Source organism: Accipiter gentilis, chromosome 6 (genome assembly GCF_929443795.1).
Source record: "Accipiter gentilis chromosome 6, bAccGen1.1, whole genome shotgun sequence".
Lineage (NCBI taxonomy): Eukaryota > Metazoa > Chordata > Aves > Accipitriformes > Accipitridae > Astur > Astur gentilis.
Window position 1 is genome coordinate 21,113,611 of NC_064885.1, and position 18,606 is coordinate 21,132,216.

An 18,606-nucleotide genomic window follows, 5' to 3' on the forward strand; every position below is an offset into this window, starting at 1 on the left:
GGTGTACAGCAAGGCCATTGTTGCCTCCGTTGGGGACGCCCACATAAAGCTGGCACCTACCGATTTCTGGGCTGAATTTGCGGAGCAAGACAGCACAAGAATGTACAGATGGTTCATCTACCTCACAGTCCTCGGATGGACGTAGTCATGGATACCACCGCAAACCAAACAAAACATCTGGATGACCCTGGCTGATGTGACTGGACAAGATTGCTTATACCTTAGTACAGCAATACCAAGCAATCCCTTTTTCACAGGTTTAATAGGGGGTTACACTGACATCAACAAAGTTTAAGAACTTATTGATGGAGACCCCTGTGCAGCAGGTCATGGACTCAATGGATGGGAATGCCTGGTTTTCATGGATCGGGCATTAACCCTCATTGCCACCCCAGGAATCACAAATTCTGGGGTCCCTGAATACAGACTGGTGTAGTATTATCAGATTTACTGCTAGACATTGATAGTGTCAGACATGCTACGCTATAAAATAGAGCTGCAATTGATTTCTTGCTTTTAGCACAAGGACAAAGATATTTGAGGGTTGGGGATTGTCTGGATGGTTGATATCTCTGCTCAAGACTGTGGGGGTAGTGATCTTGATTGTGATAACTATGCTCCTAATGTTGCCCTGTCTTTTCGGCCTTCTGCAAAGGGCCCTGCAGAGGGCAGCCGGGATGATATTTTTAGCACAAATACAAAAAGGGGGAATTGTCGGGGGATGCAATGAGTACAGAATTCCTGACAGTTCAAGAACAGTGTGACCTTGAGCAGCTTGTAGTATATCCTTGAGAAGTCTGGAAAGATCCGAGAAGACCAGTACGAAAACAAGATAGTGATAAGAAGAACCGTCCTGACAGACTCACCAATCATGAATTGTTAGTTACTAAATAAGCCAATCATATACTAACACATACTCTGAAGAAGGGGATAAAAAGGTGTGTTAGAACAATAAAGTAGCCATTTTGCATGATCTATTACTTGTTGTGTCCGTCTCTACCGCAACATTCTGCAATCTGTAGTTCATTAGGATATTCCTGTAAACATGCTAACCCTCACTGCATGATTGTTGTTTTGTGCAAGACTCTGAAGACCGGAATGATTTATATGGTTATGTGCAAAAAATTCTTAGCTGAGTTACTTGACATGTAAGAACAGAAGGAAAATTTGCAAAAGAGGTGGGATAATATTTCTCCATTTCTGTATAAGATGTTTAAATGCATCTCCAAGCTGATAACGTGGGTGGGAGCTTTTACTGCAGTAAAGCACACAAAGAGAACATTCCATGAGTGTGTAAAAGCTGGTGCATCATGTTTCTCTTCATGATGTGAAATACTTAAGTCATCCTTAGCTGTTTAAAATAGCTATCTGAAATAGCATGTTATCTTGTGATAACTTCTTGAAGTTAACTCAAATGGAGTAGACTTTAACAAAAGATTTTAACAAAAACTTAGCAAATTACTGTAGTTAAAACTACCAGTCCAAATCCTCAACATATAACGCACCATTAAATCATAACCCCAAATGCATCAATGTTCTATCAAAGCTCTGAGAAGAAATATCTTTGTTGCTAACCATTTGTTCCACTGGGGATTCTGTAACTGAGGCCTCCAAGTGGGAACTCACCATTAATAGTAATGAACTTCAAGCACCTGTAGTCAAGGCATTTGCTATAACTGTCAGTCAGCTAGGCTTTCACTGATGAGTGCATTTATCCTTCTGCTCCAGTCATTGATCAAGCAACTTCTGATGCCATTTTTTGAGTACCTTGATGATACCTCAGCAGATGTAGTTGCCTGCTATTATGATTCATGCTGTTACTTCTATTGACCTTTCAGTATTGTTTTGCTCTTCCCAAAGAAGAGGGTATTTTGTCAGCTATGAGGCCTTTATGATTAATGATGTGATCAGAGTATGGTGAGAACTGTCTGGAATATGAAACTATCTTGGTATAAAGGAGGGGCTCCTTTACATCAATGATTTTTTTCTCATATTTTTGTAGCTGCAGGTATAAACCTCAGAATAAGTCCACATCTGCCTAGTTGTACTTCAGGCAATGATTGTCTTTTATATTAGAAGCCATTCAGGAGAGAGATATTGTTCAAAAATCTTTCTCGTGGATATTCTATCATGTTGGCCCTAGCTTTGGTACCTCTATTTAGAGGGGAGAGGAAGATGTGACCAGTTACTACTCTCCACCTTAATGTGAAATCTGCATGGTTTTTTATTACCTGTTTGGGTCTTGGGGAAGCTGGTTGTTTGAGTTCTGCCCCTGAACAAAACTTTGTTTCCAGGAGACCCAGAGAGTCTGAAAATATATCTCAGTGTCCCCTGATTAAACAGTGCAATATTCTAACATAGTGGCTCCAATGACTAGGGGCTACTATTCCTCCTCCTTACTTCAACTCTCATTTTGCTTGCAACTTGTCCAAGTCTTTTCACTTATCTTTATGTTTTCACCTATCTGCATTACCTGTATTATTCTTTTCAGGCTCTCTTTCTTCCTGCTCTACTGTGCAATTTTACTGGTTCCTCCAAAGACTGCTTATGCTAATCTATGAAATGTTTATAATAAGAAAACTCCTCCAAACGTGCAAACATAATGACATATGGGTTTTTAATGTAGCAAGACAGACACAAAAATCAGGATTGTCATACTTAGTTTGTCAAAATTATAAGCTAAGGCTTGTGTAAACTAGTAGCTGTTTCAGCAGCAGAAGGAAATTCAGCCCATTTTAAAAGGTATTTCCTAAGTGCTACTTGAACTAGAAAAGGAGAGAAGGGAAAAGGAAGCAACAACTCTGCTGAAAATGCTCATAATGTGCAGAGGAGACTAGTTAGCTTGCCCCCCCCCCCCTTGGAAATCTGTAATACAAATAAACAAAACCCCAAACCAGCAATTCCATTTGTCCCAGCATTCCTTAAGCTTTTCCAGGCTGCAGTATCTTTACCTTAGCAGAGCTTCAATCCTTTGTTGGTTCTCCATGACTAACCCTTTTACATGAGAGCCACGTCTGCCTCTCTGGATCTGGTGCCTGCATGGTCAAAGATTGCATAATGTAGAGTGATGTAACATTACTGTAGTGTCATTTCTTCATGCTGCTAATTTATAGAAAAAAAGAGAAGAAAAGCATGTACTGAAGCAGTTCTTCATCTCTTTCTTCTGACCTATCCAGACTCTTCTGCAAATTTTTGTTTGAGACTCATGAGTATAAAAAATAGGTTTTGATTTTTGTGGAAGATACAGTAAGTCTGCATCCCTTAGGTACTGCTGAAATTTGGCATTTCATTCCTTCCTATTTTCAGTTTCTCTGTGTTCCTTCCAGTAGTAGTATTTGTTGGTAGTGGAGTAGTGGGGTAGTGGACATCAGCACAGAGCCCTTAGAGTTGCATAAGTGAACAACTTCAGTGCCAGCTGCAGGACTACCAGTGTTTTGGAATCTAATACTGCAAACCCCAGTGGAAACAATGACATTTCTTTGCAAGATAAAAGTTATGAACCTTCAAGGTAAAGCATGGCATTGAATAAAGGACTAGTTAAAAATAAAAAATGCAATTATGCATGAGAGGAGCAGTGTCTCTTTGGAGGAAATATTACTTGCATATGCAAAAACATTGAAACATTTGTGTTTTGAACCTCTGATTTTTGTTTATGTATACAATACAGGCAGTCAAACAACAACAGAAATGGCCAGCCTCTTTCAGAAAGGAAAGAAAATCAGAGTAAAACTGTAGTAAAGAGGAAGGAAAAGAAACCCCAAAACTTTAATGTATGTTGACATAAAAATGGAGTGAGTTCAATAGTGCCGTATTTAGAATACTCTATTTCTCTGCAATTTGCAAGAAATGGCACAGCGAGGTGAACAGGATTGAAGACGAAAGAATATGTAATACCTGAATTAAATCTTTTCACATCTAAAATAAAGCTGCTTAACCCAAGAATGGTTCAACCAGCTATGGATATGATATTCCTAGAAACAGGTATATTAAAGGAAGGTTAGGTTAAAGGAAACATAATTAACATTTATTCTCCTCCAGAGTTTCCTGAGTCCATACATAGTAATGCTGAATTGCGAGCTTGGCAATAAAGGGCTTCTCTTATAAAGTTTTCTGCAGTGAGGATTGCAGGTGCTTGTTATCTCTGAAATTGCTTTATGGAACTGAATTCACATTTCCTACTAATTTGGCTTCCTTTAAACATGAATACTTTGAATCAAAACAGTAGTAGGAAGGGTATTTTCTTTTGCCAAGACTTGCAATTCAGTGAGGGTAGTGACAGTGGTAGTGCTTTATTCAAGAAATTAATTTGCCCTTGAGTTAGAATAAGAAATCTTCTAAAGAGATGCTTCAAAAAGCTTAGGTAACCTTTCCTCCTATCAGTCATTGGCACTTGTTACAGAGGAACTGATGATCTTTAAAATATTTATTAGCTTAACATCCATATTGGCTACTGTCTACATTTTAGAGAGGCAAAAATGGATACAGATTCTTAAAACTGTCTGGGTAGATAACCCTAAAATCTATAGCATCTGGATAACTTTTGAAGGTCTGGGTTTGTATGATTTGGCCAAGGTCAAATAGGAAATCTGTGAAATAATAGAAATCTAAATTTGAGTCTCAGGCCAACTCTCTGAGCAATGCAGAAGTCCTATAGCTATCAAGTAATGGACTTCTTTGTGTGAGGATAACATTCTGAGGCCACCAGTGTCAGTAAAAAAATATTATTTTTTTTCACACTTTCCTCTGAGGTATTTATTTAGTAAACAATATTTTTGAACAACCTAATGAGAATTTCTTACAGTAATCGAGAAGAAAGATTTTTTTTTTAATCCCATCTGTAAAAAAGTCTATGTCAGCATGGGCTTAGAAGCAAGAGGGAATCTAAGAAAATATAATGCTGCTATTTTAAAACATGGCTGCCCCCTCTTGCTAAAGGAATGGTTAAAATAGTTTTTGACTGGCAAATGCAGAAGCAAAATATGTAACACATTAAAGAATAACGGAGTCATGTCATTCCTTTTAGCAGTAATAACAGGCAATAAATCTTGGTCTATATCATTTATAGGACTAAGTTTATTGGTAGCTACTTTCTACACATGTACCTTTCTGCAACTTTATATACTGGCTACCAGACTGAATTGTCTAAAAAATGTAATTTGGTTCATGTATCTGCAAGTGAAAAAGAAAGGAAACCCACCAAAAAACCACAAATATTATGAATGCCTCTTTGTAGAGTCTGTAATGGAATATATGTCTTTGTTAAAATTACGCATCAGTTAAATCCTTGTTAGCATTGAAATTGTGCCAGTAGTGCAGCTTATACAGAAGGTCCAGTGAGTGATCATTTGCTCCTCAGATACACTTACTGGATTAGCATGGAAAGTACTGTATAGTTTGATTTTGATACACTTAGAATAGAATTCTCTTTAGCAATATTTTAAATGAAACATTGGCACCACTAATAAGAAATCCATACAATTGTTACAAAAAGCCCATAACTAAAGAAAATATGAAGTAGGGAAAAGCTAGACTTCATGCACTGGAGAACAGAACAATAATAAGCTGCTTCAGAGAGAAGACTGAATTAATGAGAAACACAGGTGATTGTTGTATATGGTGTTTGGCCTCCAATTCAACACAAAATAGAAAAACACACAGATAACCTTCCTGTTGTGGGTTGCTGAGTTAGCTTCTGTGGAGCTTTGCCCATAAAGTCCCATATGGGTCATTTATGTGCTGTTCCTTGATCCAGTTCTAGTGTTTGCATGTGGAATTATGTGATATTCAAGTTAGGTAAAACTACTGTTCCCTAAGCGAGCAGGACAAACATAATGATCCCATTTTTTTTGTCATAGATTTGCATTTCACGTAGATACTCGTGTAGTTCAGTGTAAGTGCCAGAGCTGGTCTTATTGTATATACAATGGTAACAATATGGAAAAGGGTGGTAAAGTGAGAGGACAAGTTTAATCTGCCCTGAAAATAGAGAAAGCTCTTTAGATACCACCATACTTATAGGTACTGTGTTTTTTATTTGATGTGTGGTCTTTTACCATTTCTCCCTCAATCTGCTATCGCCAGAAGTTTTCTTGCACAAGTTACAAATGTACTTCTCCCCATATCATAAATTTCAACAGACAAATAATATGTTGTGCTTCTAGTAAATGTGCATGACCATTCTGCTAACAACTTCATATACAGTTGACACTGAAAAGATCCCATAACAAAGAGTTGTCATAAGTGGCACAGTCCTGCTGTAAGGGATGGTGATATAGTTGTCTCTTCCCTTCTTGAGCTGATTAATGTAATTTTCCTCTCTGAATCTGGAAAGCTGGAATATGCTCATTTTCCTTCTTTGTTCATCCAGATTCTCGCTGACATTTACAAATACAGGTATCCAAAACATTTTAACAAGGTGCATCACTTAAGGAAATTGTTTCCACCTCTTTCCTGTGCATCCAGTCATTTTCAGTTGCAAATACCCCAGTTTTACCATTTGTGTTTTACTGTTGCATCTTGCTGAATGTTTGGCTGTTACGAAACCTGCATGAAAACAATTAGCTCAACAAGCTGGGATCAGCTGCTGAATTAAGGAAAATGCACACAGCAGAGTTCCCAGTGCTGTATTGGCATTGTGTCTGATATTAGATTCAACTGAAGATCTTGTGCTTTAGTCTTAAAGCTTTTGCAAGGTATTTCAAAGGCCATCCCTCAGCAATCTGCTGTAACAGCTGTGATAAACACAGCTGAGGACCTATGTAGAACAACTACTACAAGAGATGAAGGGGCAAAGTCTAATTATGCTCGAGGTCTATTGCAGGATTTTTAAGTCAGAATTTCTTCACAACATAATGTTTTGTTCAAGTTATTTCTCACTGAAAACATTCAGATTATCCTGAGAAATGACCCCAAATGTATGAAAGGCTGTCATATGCTGACCTCTGCTTTTTAATAATATATATGAAATTAAAATACCAGGAATATTTAAAGATAATAGATTCCTACAAAGATAGATGTAAAAATTACTTATTTTAATTCTAAGTAAATTACCATGTTTAGTTACATTTCTCCATTCTAAGTTTTGTAGGTATTATTAGAACCAGTTCTTTCTCTAAAGTAGAAAGTAATACTCTCTGGTCTACTCTGATCCATGGGAACGAATATTACTGCTCATTGCACATAAGGAGGAAGGACTTCACATCTGTAAAATATTTTGTCTTCTGCACATAAGAGTTTAAGATTGAGGTCTTTTGGGACCTTTGTTAAGATATTTGCCATGACATATTTTGAAAATATGTATTTTTCTTGATTTCTCTTACACATCAATATGCCTACATCTCTCTCCCTGAGAGTTGTGCTCTGAGACTAAATTCCATCTGATACAGAAGAGGAGATAAAGAAGCTAACAAGACAGTCTCACAAATACATGAGATGGCCTACAAAAGTGAGCAGCCCACACTGGAAAATACAAGAAATGTTTCAGTTGTACTCCAAAAAATGAAACACAAAAAATGTGGCAAATGTCACATTCGCTGCATGTTGTTTTCAGTTCCATAATACAGTGGAGGAAGTTCATGTTCTCTGTGGCACCAGTATATTGTTGCAGCTTTGCTCCTTTGATACGGAGGAGCCAGTGCCCTTGCTATTCACTGAGCTAATTGGGGTTTATGGCTGATTTGCATTGCCAGAGTGGCTCAGGCCATTGAAATATGTCAGCAAATCTGATCTTTCATGTTTCTGATGTCAGCATGAATCTTGTGTAATATCATCTGTATGAAGTTGTCCTGGTACAACTGAAACCAGAAGCTGTTATTTGTTCGGATATTGATTGGTTTTCATTAGTATTGACTGCACAGAGCTATCTGTACAGCTTTTGCTTTTTAGACTAATAATAAATATTAACAATAAGCTGTGTAGTTTAATATACACGTCTCTTACAGGTAGTAAGTCAAAAACTACAGCATTTAGTTTTTCAAAGGTTAACTGAATTTCACTCAAACAGGTTATGTGTTCAGAAGGGAAACTCACTTCCAAATTAGAGTCTGGGTGCTGTTTACAGCCTGTGTGGCCATTGCAGTACACCCTGCTGCTCACACTTGCTCTGTTGCCCTGTTCTTGCCTGTCCTTCCATCCTATCTCATCACTTTCTTGGGCACAGGTCAGGGATACAGGTCACTGTGTAGAAGCCCTGGCTTTAATTTGCACTTTGTATGTGCCACCTGTGCTATGCCAGGAAGAATTTTTCTCTCTGAACAGCTGGTGGTAGAGAACAGAGTTCCACTTAATGTGAGATCAGGCATTCATTTGCTGCTTTTCACTGTGTTGTGTCAAAATACTTTGAATGAAACGGGTCCCTAGGAATAGGGTATTTCCTTAGGCCTTCTGGTTAGCTAAACACTAGAGGAAGAGGAGTATGCTACACGCAGAAATATGAGCTGTATGATGTCTGGCAGGTGGGATGGAAGAAAATTTATTTTGCTGTGATGAATGATTGGTGTCTCAGATTCAGATCTGCTTTTAGGTTATGTTAGGAAATATTTTTGCATCCCTTGTTTCACTCACTATGAAATCCTACCTGGCGCTCTGCCTTTCCTTTAAATCCTTATACCTGCTGGTCTTTCACTAGTATGATTTTCTTTATTTATAATGTTAAAACTTGATTTTTATATCATGTTATTCATTATTTAATGCTTTTACATAATGATGAGATAAGAAATGTGTTACCAGAGAGATGGGAATGCTGAGCTCTAACAGCTACTCATATAATAAATCTAGGTCTGGGTAGAACGGTGGAGTATTTGAGAGCTTAAATTGCACAGCCTGAAGAGGCTAAAGTCATCCGTAAGGATCCTAGTCACCACCAGATCTGAGGGACTGCATTGGAGCTGACTATGAAATTCTCATTCTTTAAGGCAGGGAAATGGATCCCTGTTGCTAGTCCTACTGGAACCCGAACACCTATAGAACACAATGGAAATTTTCCTTCTTTTAGAACTGGGCCAGAAAAATTCTTATACTCTGAGACAATGCAAGTGAAATTTGATGCAGAAAATGTACTCAGGTTAGAAATCAGAATGAAGGTCCTTAGCCATGAAATAGTCTCTGGAGCTATAACAAACCCAGAAATAGATGCCTTTATTTTTATATCACTAAGTAACACATGCCTCATGTTCCTTTTGATAATTGTCGAGGATTTCTGTAGCTCCTGGTTCCTGTGACAGAAAAAAGTTGAAGACCAGATGGGACTGATAGATGCCATCCTCCAAATCACACAGTATAATTCAGCAATAGGAGCTAAATAGTGATAACCCATAAATAGATGGTTTGTGAAATCACTGTTTTCCAGTTGACACAGTATCTTTGCTGGATAACACTTAAAAATTAATCTGTTTGCACCCTAGATTGTTTTGTTTTAATGTGAAAGTGAAGGAAAATAATATGAAAAGCTGGCAGGACAGATGACTGAATTTCATACAGTTGGATTTAATAAGGCTGAGTAAGAGACTTTGAATCACTGTTCTGATTACTGTTGTCATCTCTCTTCTCTGAGTGTGGGATACAGCAAGATGAGTCTGGCCCCAAATCTTGGATGGCTATAAGGATCCTAAGGGGTCTTTTCCACTGTCCAGCAGTATATATTGCAACTTCTTATGCTAGCCTGGCTTGGAATTCTCCCCCAAAGGGAGAGATATATCCCTATACCCAAAGGTATAGGATTTCATCTTCTTTTCAGCATGCTGGCCTTTCCCCTTATCTCAAGAAAAGCCCCACTTGTTTCCCATTTGAAGAAATCTAAAAATAAAAAAAAGGCACAAATGAGGCAGAGCTAGACATAGAATCATGTAATAGTTTGGGTTGAAAGGGACCTTCAAGAGTTACCTAGTCCAACTGCCCTGCAATGAGCAGGGACATCTTCAACTCGATCAGGTTGCTCAGAGCTCCGTCCAACCTGACCTTGAATGTTTCCAGGGATGGAGCATCTACCACCTCTCTGGGCATCCTGTTCCAGTGTTTCTCCCCCCTCATTGTAAAAAATTTCTTACTTATATCTAGTCTAAATCTACCCAGTTTTAGTTTAAAACCATTACCCCTTTTCCTATTGTAACAGGCCCTGCTAAAAAAATCTGTCCCCATCTTTCTTATAAGCCTCCTTTATGTACTGAAAGGCCACAGTAAGGTGTCCCCAGAGCCTTCTCTTCTCCAGGCTGAACAACCCCAACTCTCTCAGCCTTTTGTCATAGGGAAAGTGTTCCAGCCTTCTGGTTGTTTTTGTGGCCATCCTCTGGACTTGCTCCAACAGGTCCATGTCTCTCCTGTGCTGAGGGCTCCAGAGCTGGATGCAGTACTCCATCCATGACAATAAAAATGTCTAGAAAAAAGTCTTCCACAAACACTACCTTTTGTGTATTAATTAGAAAAGCAGAGAATTTATTTCATGACTAGCTGCTTAAATGTGTTTAGTTTTTTATATAAGGGAGTTTCAGAATGAGGGAATTTGTATTTCATGTGAGGGAGTGAATGAAAGAATATCAGAAAAGCAGCTTGAAGTTCAGGTCAACCAAACCCCTCCTTATTGAACTGTTGAAACTAACTTGTATACACCAGGAGAGGGAGGCCAGCAAGTAGAGCCAACGTTAACCTGCTTTTCAACCTCATACAGAGGACTACAGAGTTAAAAATTCTATTTTCTGTCTGTTTCAGTGCATTTACAGCATGAAACAGGTAGCAAAATGTTTATTTTTTTATGTTCTAGGTGAGTTTATGTTAGGACCTGATCAGAAAAGATAATTTTCTTATTTCAGATGTTGACTTCCCATGGAGACCTGAGACAGCAGTTAATAAAAAGGCAATCTGTTTTAACCCTGCAGAGGCTTTACAGGAAAAGAGTGCTTTCTATGTGGATTTGTACACCTTCCCCTGGCACAATCATGTTTCATTGTTTTGATCAAGTCACCACCTCATAGAGTACACATATGGCATGACTTTCTAACTCGAAATGTGTCTGGCAGGACTAAAGGATCAGTGACTGGTGTGTTCATAAAGGTCAAATTGTTCTCATTAGAGAGGAGATAACTGTTCAAAACTCATTATTTTACTGGAAATGTCTGCTTGTTTCAGGTGCTTCTGGAGCAGTCCTTCCTGCAACTAATGGGTATAAGTATGCTTTTTGGTAGGAATACTAGCTTCTCCACCACCTCAATCTGAAGTGCAATCAAGTTTTAATTTGGATGTGCTCTCAGATCTCAAATTTTGCTGTGTATCTTTGCCAGGTTGGTACTAGAACAACTTTTCCAAACCAATATGGAAAATGCTGGATATGCTGATAAAACATTTAAAAGTTTTTTTTAATATTGCTATTTATTTAATTTGTAGAAGTTGGGGGTTTTATGGCACAGCAGCATGACAGGTCTTATAATGTATGCTCTCAAATTACTAGCAGACTTACATTATAACTTCCAGAGAAATAAAATAAAAAGTAACCAGAACCTGCACTACAAATTAAGTCTCTAAAAGCCTTGCTTTAAAGTTTCTTGCCTTTGAGCCTATGAGATGTATAGCCTCTGTTGGGTTCAGATACAGACATGCGGGCAAGCTTTTGTTATAACATCAACAGCCTGAATAGATTATCATTATGGATTAAGTCTTGTTATTTAGGCACATGAAAAATGAGTGGAAGTGATGGTGGAAATAAAAGTTCTGTTAAATCCTTCAAATGATGCAGCATATTTAACGTTAATTCCTTGAGGAAAGAATATATTTACTCTTTAAGTGAATGTTTATTTAAAAGGACCTGGTATGCTTGTGCCTTATATCTGTCTTTGTGTTGTGTTGTATAGGTGTTTTGTGTTGCCTCATACTACATGCGGTAAGGGGCCAGAAGAGTGTTGCACAAATATTTGTGTAAGACTAGGTTTTTTGTTAAATCTATCGGCATCCAAGTAAATTTTTGTATGCAGAGAACAATAGAATAAGTGTAAACTAGATAGATCTATTTTTTTAACTTCCTTTCAGACAACAAAGGAATGTAATTTCTTTGGAGGCAGAACAGAAAACCACTGGATGTTAATACAGGGAATTGAAAATGAGAAGGTCACCATGTACAGTTTCACATTATGCATAAAATGGCTATTGAAAGGGTGTAGCTCTGTTCCCCTTCAGGTGGATTGTGTGATCACTGGTGAGGTTGATAACTTAGTTGCTCCTAAAGAAAAGTAAGGGGTGGGGGAAGTGAAGTGATTTCCATCAGGTCAATGAAATGATGTGATTCACTGAACCCTGACTGGTCTCATAAATAGGAATTGCAAGGAAGGAAATGGGAAGCTGCAGATGTCAATATGTGCATGGAAGGATGCAGGGATGGAAATTGACAGCTGTTTTGGCAATTGGCTCACAATGTGAAACTATGCTGTCAGTGGAGGGAGTCTCAAAGGAAATGAAGCTGTTGGATTTTGGGTTCTTTCACTCTGAATTCAAATAAAGGAGAAAAATGGTTGGTGAAGAGAGATGGAGAAAATACAGGGACACTTTTTTTTTGCAGAATCTGTATATAGAGCAGTAGGGGAAAAGATTTCTAGAAGATAGGACTTGAATGGAAGAAGTGATAATCAGTCTGTAGCTCCCATATTTGCTCTACCTAGATGACAGAGACCTTTCCAGTCACATAATTGCCCAGTTTCTACGTCCAGAGCACAAGCATATTTGGCCTTTAGGTCTAAACCCAAAGAATTCTCAAGAGCATTGAGGAAACTGAGGTTAAGAAATGCATATAGTTGTTTCTTTCATGCATGTGTGTGCCTTTCTCTAATGAAGAAGGGATCAGCCCTAGACTTTTAAAAAAGTCTGGTTTCCCTATTTTGTGTCTTAAAAGCATGATGTAAAGAATGCTTATCAAGTATGCATTGGTAAGTGTAAGCTTCAGGAATGGAAGTGCCTATAGGCTCCTTGACCAACTAGCCTTATAAGCCCTATTGCTGTGAAGGTGTTACTGGTAAAAAGCCCATGCCAGGCAAATGTTGGAGAGGCTAAGAAAAGAATCAGTGCTGTAGTCAAGCCAATCCAAGTAACCTAACAGTTGAAAATTCTTAACTTGTAATCCTCAGAACATCAATGTTTTGCAGGGTCAGGAGAAGGAAGATTAATCAGACCTGTGACATTGTCCTGTACCTTATCAGACCTTCAGCTTGCTGTGCACTGGCATACAATAGAGAGAAGGCAAATACTCCCTTAGCCGTCTGTCTTAGAGTTTTTCATTGCTATACCCATCTGTCTGTGGCAATAATAAAGTACTGCTGCATCAATCTATAGCCCCTCCCTTCCCTCTTTTGGGAGTAAATTCAGGTAGAAGTACAGGGACAAGGATATACCAGGCACAAAGGAAGGAATATCATTGCAGTTTCTTAGTGGTCCATCTTGCATATCTGTGCAAGCATATAAAAAAGTGTCACTAGACTAATGAGAGGATTTTACTACCTTATTTTGTAGACCCAAAGTACTCTAAACTTCAGATGCTCAAAGCAAATGTGTGACATGCTCTTGGCTATGTCTCAATGATTGTTCTCTCAGCCTATCTTTGACTTGAGTCACACTACACAGCAAACACAAATCATGTCACTCTTGAAATTTTTTAGGCAGAGATTGCATTTGGATAGATGGGGAGAACTAGACAGTACTGAGGTTGATGTGGTATTGGAAGGTGTATCAAGGAGACAAAGGAGATATTTGTGCCTGAATGGACTTGAAAGAAGATTTAAAAAAGAATATGTTTTGGGGTGAGACTGGAATAGTACTTGATAACTCCTTCCTTTCTACATGCTTATTGCAGGGGCTATAGGCAGCTCTAGCTATACTATGGTGAACAGAGTTCATGCACACTGGTTGCTCAACTGAAGTTTCTTTGGCCTTCATGGAGCCCATTGCACTGTTTTGAGTCTCAAGAATCAGGAAAATATGTGCCTTTTCCTGTCATAACAGATGTCTTTATTTTCCCTTTTACTTCATTATGGCATATATAACCACCTGTGGCCCTAAGCATTTTGATGTCTGTCTGACAGTGAGTAAATTCTATTCCTAAAGAATATTCTCTTCTATTTTCATAATATACAATAATTGAAAGTAAAAGTTTCCTTTGAAACGAAAATATATTTTTGTCGGTGTATGCATGTTGCTTTCTACTCTTGTCAAGCATCAGGAAAGAGGAGGAGATCTGTGTTATTCCTGGTTTTGTCCAATATTTACTACATCTATTTAAGGACAAAGGAGAAAAAAGAAGACATTTCTAATTGCTGTCAAGGGTGGGCTATTGCTTATCTTCTGAGCACGTTAGTCATTGTTGTGCAAGCATAAATTATAAACATGTAAGTAACTGAGGCAAGGCATTCTGAATAACTTTGCAGAAAGCATGTTGGTTTTTGTTTCGTCAGGACAATTCTGATGCATGCTTTTTAAAAATGTAAGTGATGAAAAGCTTAAAGAAAATATAGATAGAAAGGGAGCTTGGCCTTATTAAGGTATCTCTGATTACCCTTACTACATGTGGGAATATAGCTGAATTAAGCATGTCATCATTAGGATTAATTCATTCTCTTCGGCCCACCTTGTGTCTTCTAATCTTTTCTCAAATTATTTTGGGCCAGGATACTACCATTATCAATACACATTGGCTTTGAATTGGTCATTGGTTCAATTTTCCTTTTTAAGCATATCAAAGACCAATTAATATTGAATAGGCTGAAGTCAAGAAGTAACTCTAGTCTTCTCATCTTTCAAAAATCTCTCTTCCTCCTTACTCATCTATCTGTATGCTTAATGCCTCAAGCTGACAATGACAGGAATTGAAATAACTCGAGCTCTGCCATTATTATACTGTTCCAACCCTGACTTAAATGATGCTACTGTGTTTCTTGCTGAGTTAGGCTCTCTTGAAAGAGTGAGGGTAGTGTTCTTTTGAATGCCAAATCAATACCAAATAACCTGTTGAGCTCTTGAGCTCATGCAGGCTATGACAAAATCAGTTTTATTCTTGGTGACTTGTTCTTGACAATCTGTAGTTCATAAAAAAGCTCTGGCCTGAGCCTGTAGAATTTTTCCCAGATAGAAACTACTCATTATATGTTTTATAGTGGTTAGATTTTCCCATGTAGCTCTGGATATTATAGTGCCTACAGAAAGTGATTGCATTTTAAGTTTAGAAGAGGAAAGGTGGTGGTAGTTCCTTTCAAGTCAGTTTAACACAGAACACTTCCTACAGCAAAGTTATATTTCCATTGTTGAGAAAACTCTTATGTCTAGCTATGTGTAGTGTCAGTTAAATATGCTGGAAGAAAGGCAAAAAAATTTACTGAAGGAAAAACATTTAATGTTATTCAAAAACTCAAAATAAATGGGGCCCTGTTGTTCATTAGGAAAGAATTTGGACAGTAAAACTTAACTGCAATATGTATGATTATATAAAAATAAATCACAACAAAGCTTTTATTTGAGTGATCTTAAAAATATTTCCTTGGTCTTGCTACAGTTTCCAGAGTCTCTGCAGGCAAATCTTGTGAGGGTGCATAGAAGCTGTAGGATTAGTTTTGTAAAAGTGCGAAGGTCTATTCATCGTACAGTTACTCCAGATTTATGCTACTGTAGAACTACTGTTTTCAAAGTACAGGGAAGCTTAATGTACTGTTTTGTAGTAAAGGTGGTGCCGATTCTTTTGGCATCTCAGTAAGAAAGGCATGGTCATTCATGGATGGTTAACTTATTCACTGTGTAAGCAATGAAAGTAGTAGAAAAGGCGATTGCAATTGTACACCCCCTTTCTGATACTAGAAACCATGGTGTATGCAGCATTGGACGAGACCCTTTACGTTGATCATAGCACGCTGCACAGATCCTGTCTGTGGTGAGGTTCACCAGCCTCACTGTTCTTCATATCTTAAGACAATTCTTCCAAATGTACAAAGCTATCAGTCTTTTACCTTTATAATACTGAACTTTCTGGTACACTTTCAGTGAGAGCATTAGGGTCTTGCACATCTCCATAGGAACAAGTTTTTACAAGCAGTACATGCCGGTGGTATTGTTAAAGGCAGCGCATACTAATGTCACGGTATGTACTTAGCTAATATAGCAGTCACTCATGTTAATGTACACATCTGTACAATCAAGGACTGTAGTTAAATCTCTGCCTAGATTCTGCCTGAAATCCCTATCTCCTTGTTAAAATGTCTTCTGCAGTGGCCCACTGCCTATACCACTATAATAATGCAGTGTTAGGTTTACAGTTGGACTCAATCTTAAAGGTCTTTTCCAACCTAAATAAATGATTCTATGATTCTACAAATTTTTTTGTACTTAAGAGCCAGTTGGTGGCTCAGAGGTTACTCTCACAATCATGAAGTTAACAGAAGATTTTGTTAGGGAATAAAAGTTAATGCTTTTTTAAAGAGGAAGATTCATATCAGCAGTGGTTTGTCATAGTTGCTGGCCTCAATAGGTGAGCTGTCTTTGTTTTCACTCATTAGGGAAAAATGCAGCTAAATCCGGAGTTCAGTTTTGAGGTCTTACTTCATAAGACAGAGAGAAGACTGCTTTTAAAAAGTAATTTTTCTTTTCAGTAATGATTTCATGGTGTTATTTGTAGCTGGTTAATTTTTCCTAAACAAGCGCCAGTGTGAAGATTACATTATATTGCTAGAAAAGCCTGTATATTGCTAAGAATTAATGTTAGCAAATACATCTTGCCTTCTCTTTCAGTCATACTAAAACATGGTATTTGAGTGAGGGAGATATAATAATGTGAGGCTGGTTATTTTGAGGCAGATACAGATATTGATGACAACTTTGCTAATTTTTTTAATAAGGTTTTTCAGTCTTCCAGAATGATAACTTTCATGACTGGAAACTCATGTTTACCGAAGACACGGAAACCCATGATCCCTTGTACTTAACCTAATTCTGATAGCTCATGGAAGGTATGAAATCCATTGATTTGAGAGTACTTGAAATGATGTGGAATGATTTTTTTTAAAAAAAGCACACAGTGAGTCAGTCATGAATCTGTTGTTTCTCAGGTCATAAAATTCATAATACTGCTTGGAATAGTTTAAAAACTGCTATTGCTATGAATTTTTGCCTGTCTGCTGTGTTTTCGTAGGTGTCTAAAAGCCCATTATTTATATCTTACTAAAAATTTTCTGCTGATATTTATTGTTCAGTATTTGGTATTGTGAAGCTTTTTGTGCTTACAGTAATGCCACAGGCAGACATTGACCAACTTGTATTCTAGAAAGGCTTGAGCCTGGAAAAGGTCAAATTGCAATGAAGTCTGCCAGGAAATGGTCTACCTTACAAACACCAGCATATACTATTGAACTATTTTGACAGTACACAGTATATAGCTAGGAAACCATTGCCTATTATAATCCTCACAAAATTCTCATTTATTTCTAAATTTACTGCCAAACATTAAAATTAATGACCAAGAGCCCTGATAAAGCTAGAAAGTAGAACACCGAGGAATTAGAAAATGCTACACTTAAGTGAAATCTGAGCGTATATGAACTGAGGTTTTTCTAAAAGTAAAAATTTGATAAAGTACACACAGTTTTTGATGGGAACAGGCTCAGACTTGGTACCAGAAATGCTGCCTTGCTGAATTTCATTCTGCAAATACTGGCACTGCTCAGGATTTTCCAAAAGAATTATTACAAGCAACTAAAAATACCATAAATTTTCCAGAACATGTTCATACAAATGGCAAGACCATGTTTTATTTGTCCTTCAAAGCAAAACCTCCCCCAAAAAAAAGAAAAATTCAGATAAGGAAAACTTCACTTTGCATGCTTAACCTTTCAGAATACACAGGAAATCAGAATATGATACTCAAAAGGACTAAGTAATCTCTATAATGGTGTAATATAGCCCATTAGCACTGCTGTAAGCATTGTGTTGGGCACTACTATAAATGCTCATTGGTTATATAAAGGTGTCGTGGTTTCAGCCCGGCTGGTAACAAAGGACCACGCAGCCGCTCGCTCACTCCTCCGCCCCCCTCCGGTGGGATGGGGAGGAGACGGAGGAGAGAAAAGAAAAAGAAACTGGAACCTCGAGGGTTGAGATAAAGGCAGTTTACTGGGACAAACACAAAGAGATTACAACAACAACAACGGCACTAATGAAAAAAAAAGTATACAAAAAGAGTGATGCACAGTGCAACTGCTCACCACCCGGGACCCGACGCTCCGCCACTTCCCCCACCGAAAACAGAGACCACCTCCCGGCCCGCTCCCCATTTATATACTGGGCAGGATGTCATATGGTATGGAATAGCTCCTTGGCTAGTTCAGGTCAGCTGCCCCAGCTATGCCCCCACCTCCCAGGTTCCTGTAAAAATTAACTCTATCCCAGCTGAACCCAGGACATTATCCACCCCTTATTCTATACCATCTACATCATGCCCAGATCTTACATTTTTTTTTCCCAATCAACCACTACAACTTTCCTTGTCTTATATATAAGTATATGGACTCCACCCCCCGACCTCGCACACACACACACGGTGTTCCTTTAGCCTATGGGCTATACCTCTAATGTGTCCATCGATTTGGGGGCTCTATCTGT